Here is an 8,159-nt window from a genome sequence, read left to right as displayed (position 1 = left end):
CACATGCGTTATTCTATATACCCATAAAATATAATAGCTATATGGATTCATATAGATAAGATTATACATATACTCATACGTGATATATATATAATAAATACAATAAATTATATATATATATATATATATATATATATCATTTTTTGGCATTCATACGTATGCTACTTGTATATATATACATTGAAACTAAAATTTGTTATACTCAAATAATCATATTTAGACATTTTTTTTCTTGGGCCAAAATACCACTTGNAATACATTTATAGGATTTGAAAATAATATACAAGGCCAAGTATATGGTATTTATACAATACATAATAGAATAATTAAATTTTTTTCTTTTATATAAATACTAGTTTTATACGCGCATTGCGCGAATGGGTTAATGCCCAATGTTTATATTTAAATAAATATTTGAAAGTATATCAATGCAAAGATTATATAGGAGAAGTTTATACATGGGTAATTGAATGTCGAATTTTTTTATTTAAATATCTAACTCAAAGTATATGAATCCAAGATAATATAGAAAATTCATTATAATTATTACTAAAATAAATGTTTGCAACCTTGTAAAAAATCGATAGTCTAAATATTTGGTCTAAAAATGATAGTCTAAATAAATACTACTTTTAATTTAAATTTTTCTAAGTGGTTCTTAATTCTCTTTTGAGTAACATTGTCATTGTATTCATCTTTACTAGCTATTTGTTCTCTTCCTTTTTGTTGGTAGTGTGTTATTTGCAATTCGGATATTGTTGGTAGCATAGATGACAACGTCATGCAATGAGATTATGATATATGAGCTATGGACTTTCCTTTATGTGTTCTGCTTAGGGTTCATTTGGTTCAACCATTATTGTTGAATGAGTTATTGTGGATAAAGAAATCCCTAGTTTAAGAAAAAAGATTAAATAAATTAATAAAAATTTGAAAATTTAAAATATTATGTATTCCAAAGATATTAAAAGGTAGTTTCTCGCTTCAATTTGCATGGTAATGGGTTATTTGAGTACTTTCATTGTCAACTAATCCCCTAAGTAATTAATATGATTGGTTTCAAACTATTCTTTTTTATTTTTTTCATGGTATTAAAGAAATATATATGTATCATTTTTTGGTGTAACTACTAATTTATTTAATTCAATAAGAGTAAAATAGAGTGATTCCGCTTCAATTTGTTGGGTTATTATTTGAGTACTCCATTTGTCAACCAATCCCCAAGTAGTTAATATAATTTGCTTCAAATTATTTTAAATTTTTTTTCATCGTATTAATAAAATACTTGGTAAATAAATATATAACATTATTTTGTACTATAATTTTGATATTTAATTACAAGATATTGTAACAATAAGATAATGGACAATGTAATGAATATCAATTGATAAATTTGAATGTAAAGAATCTTTAATTTGCATGAGAGAAAATAAAGACAATATAACTAATGAAATTATTTCTCTTATTTAATTTAATTTTTTGATAATGAATAATTTTTTCAAATAAAGGTATTGTAGACACATAATTCTAAATTAAAAAAATACATATGTATCATTTTTTGTTGTAGCTACTAATTTATTTAATTTAATAAGAGTAAAATAGAGTGAGAAATTTAATTATGTCAAATTTGATTATACATAGGATATTTCATACGCGTACAATGCATATAATGTAAATAAATACATACAGAATTTATTACTTATTTTATATATACGGTACATATCATATATATAATTAAATATATAAATACGTACAATACACATATATATATATATAACTAAATATACACGTACATACAATATTCCACATCAATACATTTATAGGATTTGAAAATAATATACAAGGTCAAGTATATGGTATTTATACAATACATAATAGAATAATTAAAATTTTTTCTTTTATATAAATATAATATATATATAATATACATATAATATTGGAATTCATATATACACATGCGTTATTCTATATACCCATAAAATATAATAGCTATATGGATTCATATAGATAAGATTATACATATACTCATACGTGATATATATATAATAAATACAATAAATTATATATATATATATATATATATATATATCATTTTTTGGCATTCATACGTATGCTACTTGTATATATATACATTGAAACTAAAATTTGTTATACTCAAATAATCATATTTAGACATTTTTTTTCTTGGGCCAAAATACCACTTGAGCATCAATAAGCAAGATATATATCAACTTATACCACAAAACATATGTTTTAATATTTCCAATTAAAACAAGAAATTTAAGGGCAAGCAAGAAAGAAAACAACCCACTTACTTGAGAACTAATTCCTTCAAAATCTCTTAAACCATTCAATTTCTTAGGTTTTCCTCTTTAGGCTTGTTGAATCACTTGAACACTTGAAGAATGCTTGAAGAAGAAAGAGAAAAGTTTTTTTTTTTTTTGGTTCTAGAGGAAGCCGACAATGGATGATGGAGAAGAGAAGAAGTCAAGAATTTTATTTTTCTTTTTGTGGTGAGTGAACCGGCCAAGAGAGGAGAAAAAGGCATCCACTCATCCTCATCAATTCATAATTAAATATAATAATAACTATAATAAATTAAAAATTGTAACTCATGTAACCTCCTAATCATATCCAATCACATTTAAATAAAAATATATATCTATTTTTATGATTAATAGAAGAAAATGTATTAGATATTTGGATAGATACGCATACATATATACATGTTCACATTCATATGTACTCATAGTTAATACGCATACATATTTTAGTATTGCTATAATGAAATTAGTATGAATGAAAAATGAAACAAAAAAACATAGCAATATTAACAAATAAAACTGAAATGTAATTAAAATGATACATACTTTATTGTCTATGCTGTTACATAGACCATCGTTCATAGTAAAATTTGTCGTATTGCAAGGCAATTTATATCGTGGACCAGGGTGCACAATGCATTGTGCACTCCGTACCAAAACGACGTCGTTTTAGTCATTTTAATTAATGGTTTGTTTTTTTTTGGAAATCACGTTTCGCGTTTCGGCCGGTCTGTGTATTTGTGTTAATATTCTGTGTATTCTTTGAAGACATTCTGTGTATTGTAGACTACGATTATGTGTATTCATGTTAGGGGTATTTGTGACGTGTTTTGTGTATTCGAATGTTTAGGAGGATGATTTCTGTGTAGTTGTATCAATATTTTGTGTATTCCCTCAAGTCATTCTGTGTATTCTAGACAATGATTCTATATATTCATGTTAGTGGTACTTAAATACATGGGTGATGCGTTTGTGTATTTGATGTTTTCATATTCTATGTATTCTTTGAAGGCATTCTGTGTAGTGTAGACTACAATTATGTGTATTCATGTTAGGGGTACTTAAACATAGGTTGTGACGTGTTTTGTGTATTCGAATGTTAGGAAGATGATTTTTGTGTAGTTGTATCAATATTCTGTGTATTCCCTCAAGTCATTCTGTGTATTCTAGACAATGATTCTGTGTATTCATGTTAGTGGTACTTAAATACAGGGGTGATGCGTTTGTGTATTTGGTGTTTTCATATTCTGTGTATCCTTTGAAGGCATTCTGTGTATTGTAGACTACAATTATGTGTACTCATGTTAGGGGTACTTAAACATAGATTGTGATGTGTTTTGTGTATCCGAATGTTAGGAAGATGATTTTTGTGTAGTTGTGTCAATATTCTGTGTATTCACTTAAGTCATTCTGTGTATTCTAGACAAAGATTTTGTGTATTATAGATAATGAATTCCCTGAAGTCATTCGCGTCCACGTCTACTAACATCAAAACGACATCGTTTCGGACCAGGTCCACAGTGCACTATGGACCCTAGTCCACGATATAACGATTGGTATTGCAACAATTGTTATTGCATGGACCATGGTACAAAACGACGTCGTCTCTCCACCTAAGGAGAGACGGCGCCGTTAGGTCGCCTATCTTTCTTTTTTTTTTTTTCTGTTTTTCTTTCCTTGTTTCCGCGACACAGACGCAGCACTCTTCGGACGCCATTTCTGCTGCTTGTATCATCACTCTTCTATCGTCATTGTGGAGAGACGCAACAGACTCGGACGCCATCACCATCTCCACTACTTCCTCACTCTCCACGCCATCGCCATCGCCACAAGAAGACAGACAAAACCACTCCATTGCTTGAGGAAACAACAGGTTCTTGAAGGTAAACAACTCATTCCTTGTTCAAGCACAAATTTCCTTGTTTATTGTTTTTGAGCAGGTTGTAAATGTGTACATAATAGATTATTGATATGCATATAGTACATTTTTTACTGCCTATGGTTCTTACTCGTTTTAGGGATTAATATTTAAACCTTATTGGCATGACAAACATTTTACCTGTTCTAATGTAACAATCATGATTTTGAAAGGACCCAAAATTGGAACATTGACAAAATTCTTAGTCCAGAAGACTAAACATGAAGCTGTATTATACAATGTGAGGGATAAGTGGCTTCTCTTTCAAAGAGAAATACAGCAAAACTGATAGGCATGGCAATGATATACCTATAGTTCAGAAAAGCAAGCTGCTGATAGTTGATCTTGCAGAGTCTGAGCAATTAGACAAATCTAGTTCACTGCACATAGGAGAAGTTCTATCAACAGTTCCTACCATTGGTGAGCCAATTTGTATGTACTTATCATTTAGGTTTGGTTCAACAAAGCATGTTTTGGAACTTGGAAGAGGAGACTGACTAGATTGCTATGAATTACAGAGTATTAGGTTAACCTATATTTTGGACTTCAATATCAACTTTGCAGTTCTATTAATTCCTGCCTCCTATTTTCATGGTTCTCAAAATGCTTAAGAGTTGTTGAATTTCACAATGTTTGGTTGAAGGGAGGGGAAGAGAACAGAAAAATAGGGCATCTTCCCTTGCGGCTAGAAGCATTTAACCTTTTACTGAAAGAGTGGAAAATACTCCGTAGAATGTTATATATGATAAAGCTAAAAATGAAGATATTTTTTATTTCAAATTTTGCTAGTAAGCTTCAAGTATTAACACACACTGGTGTTTCTTGTCTTTTGTCACTTTTTTTTCCTAATCTTCCACTTGTTAAACAATAGGGGTGCACATGGAAAAGATGGGTAGCTTAGTATGTTCTACTATTTTTTTACTATGCATATGAGTTCTGAAAGTGGTCTTATTGAGGATAAATTAAAGAAAAATCAACTTTGTGGTTTGGACATATGGTACACCTATCAGAAAGGATGATCACATGGTAGTAATAGGTCCATATGTAATTAATTATATGATGTTTACTCTTAGGAAGGTCTACTAGGAAGCCACTGTGGTTGTGTTTATATATTCACTGCTATCTTTAGTAATTGGATGCTGATATCCATTGTGCTGCCACTCAAATTAGTTCTTTAGGGTACCATGTACAGTTTGTATAGATGGGAACACATTGTATATTTTAGTCATCAGAAAATAATATCAGTTGGTGATTTAAGAAGCTTATAATTTCATGTTGTTTGCACCTGGATTAAAATTGTTGGGAATACAATTTGCAGAAAGGTTTACATATAATTTAAAAGTTGTGTTTCTGATTATGGTACATTATTTCTGTGCATTAGGTACATTATTTTAATGGATATGGTACATTAATTTAAAATTTTTACCTCCACCCCAGCTTTTATGTATTCTTTGCTAAGCTAGGAGTTACCATATAATTTTCTTTTCTTTACAAATTTGCATCATAAACTAAATTGCAATACTCTAAGGTACAGTCATTTACTTAGTTTGATGTATCATCCTGATAATTTACCATTTTGAGGCCATTTAAAGATATCTATGTTCCATTCTACATGATTTATTTTAATTTCAAATCTTAATAAGTGAACCACAAAGGATTCCTAAACTAATTTAGTAGAGTATGGTTTTCTGCCAAAGGAATTATGTAGCTTGCTTTTAGTTAAGTGTTTACCTTTTCTTGGAACTGAAGATGATAAGATTTTTTTTAACCATCCTTCATCTTTTTCTCCTGTCATTCTTTTCATTTTTTCATCTAAGTTTGGACAAAGGAAAAGGATTCCTGAACTAATAGCTGATAGGTGGTCTGGAATGATAACTTTTTGGTACAACTATTTTGCATTTTTTAATAACACTAAACCTTCTTGTTTAACTATTTTATCAGTTATTAGTTATTACTCATCAAGAATAACTATATCACCAGCTATTCAGTTCTGCTTGGCTGCTTGCCCACACCTGTAAATTACTTAGAAATTTAATATTTACTAAACATAATATCAATGTCTTACTAACATTTTAGTTGTAGTAGATATGTCTAGCCAAGACTTGAATCTTACATTAGAAAAGGTTACAAAAACCTACCAGAAAAGGAAACGAACTACAAACAATGAATAGACTCAAACTGAAAGATCATCAGACTATGCTAGAGAAGAGAGATCGAAGAGAAATCAAGATAGGGGCCAATCTGATCAGGGCAATGCTCCCAGTGTAGTAAAGAAAGAAAAAGGAAAAGGGAAAATTCAACCTACAAATGAACCTGGATTGCTCAAGTCAAGGATGTCACCTATGGAGCTAAATAAACTGTTGCCAAAGCTCACTGATGAATAGAAAAACGCTGTCCGGAAGATTGGTTTTGGCTCATTGCTAGAGATTAAGTTGTCCAGCTTGGATAGAATGTTGACTACCTATTTGGTAACAAACTTTGATGTGTATAGATGTGCTTTGAGGTTGGAAAAAGAAGAAATGTTGCTGATAGAGGATGATGTGGAGAGCACATTAGGCCTCCCCAAGGGTGATATTCAAGTTGTTGAAGGGAACAACTCAAATGCAACTACAGAATATAACAACCTGGTGGAAGAATGGAGAGTGCATTGGGGAATAGATAGTTGTTCTCCATTGGTGGAAACACTTTCTGAGGGAATAGGTGAGAGGAAAGACCATGGTGATATGTTCAAAAGGGATTTTGTGGTGTTTGTTGTTTCCAGTTTGTTCAAGGGCCACGCCAAATGGACATCAAACTTTAAACTCTTGTACTCATTGATGGATGTGAACAACTTAAAGATTTTGAACTGGTGTGGATATATTTTCAAAAGTCTTATTGATAGTGTTGAAAAATGGACGAAGACACCCACTGCATTCTTCACTGGTTCACTCATCTTCTTAGTGGTAATACATTTGATTCAATGTATGTTGTTTATTCTCTTAATGAATCTTTGGCTTTCATACTAACTTTATTTTTTATTTTTTAGTTTCCATACATTGATAGGTTGCAATTCAAAGGGCACCAAATAGAAAGAAAATTCCCTGCAATATCAGCTTGGACGGTTGACATGATCCAAAAACGATTTGCAGATGAAAAGCAAAGTGGTGCATTTGGCAGGGGAACAATTTTGGACAGAGTTAGAAAGCCAGTTGCTGATGTTGAAAACAATGAAACTATTGGAGGAAAGGAAAAAGAAAGCGATGGGGTGGAGGTGCAGGTACTAGTTGGTGATAAAGCTGCAATGAGTGATTTAGAGAAGATATCTACAGAAATGAAGATATTGGCTGCAGCTGTAGTTAAATTTGAGAAAGTTATGGCTAAAGTTGGGAGCAAAAACATTGGGAAAGACATTATCAAGAAAACTTTCAGCAAGATGTCTGATATGCTGAACGTTGCATCAACTTCCCAACCTGCTGAGACTTCGACGCTGTTGGATGATGATCCAATAATCTTCAATGACGAGAGCTTTCTTGCAGCAGTGTCAGCATTGGAGAAAGCATTCATAGTCACCACAAACCCTGGTGAACATCCAAAAGAAGCAGAATTGGATGGCCTACCTTCATCACCAAGCTGGAATTTGTTAACACCTACCCCCTCGGATGTTGAAAAGCCAAATGAAACAACCACCACATGCCCTGCTGAACACAATGCACCTATCAATCTCCAAGAGATTGAAAAGAGCACAACAACAGTAAAACCATTGTTTGACATGTAAGTAAAGTCTAAAATTTTTTATTAAGGTACATTATTTCTGTGCATTAGGTACATTATTTTTATTGATCGGGTACATTATTTTTATGTGGCAGTGTAATTGAAGAATCAGAGTCTGATTTTAAACATGTCCAACATGGGGAGAGAGGAAACAGAAAATTAAAAAA

This window comes from Ipomoea triloba, chromosome 2 (assembly GCF_003576645.1).
Source record: "Ipomoea triloba cultivar NCNSP0323 chromosome 2, ASM357664v1".
Taxonomy (NCBI): domain Eukaryota; kingdom Viridiplantae; phylum Streptophyta; class Magnoliopsida; order Solanales; family Convolvulaceae; genus Ipomoea; species Ipomoea triloba.
Note: the sequence above shows the minus strand (reverse complement) of the source record.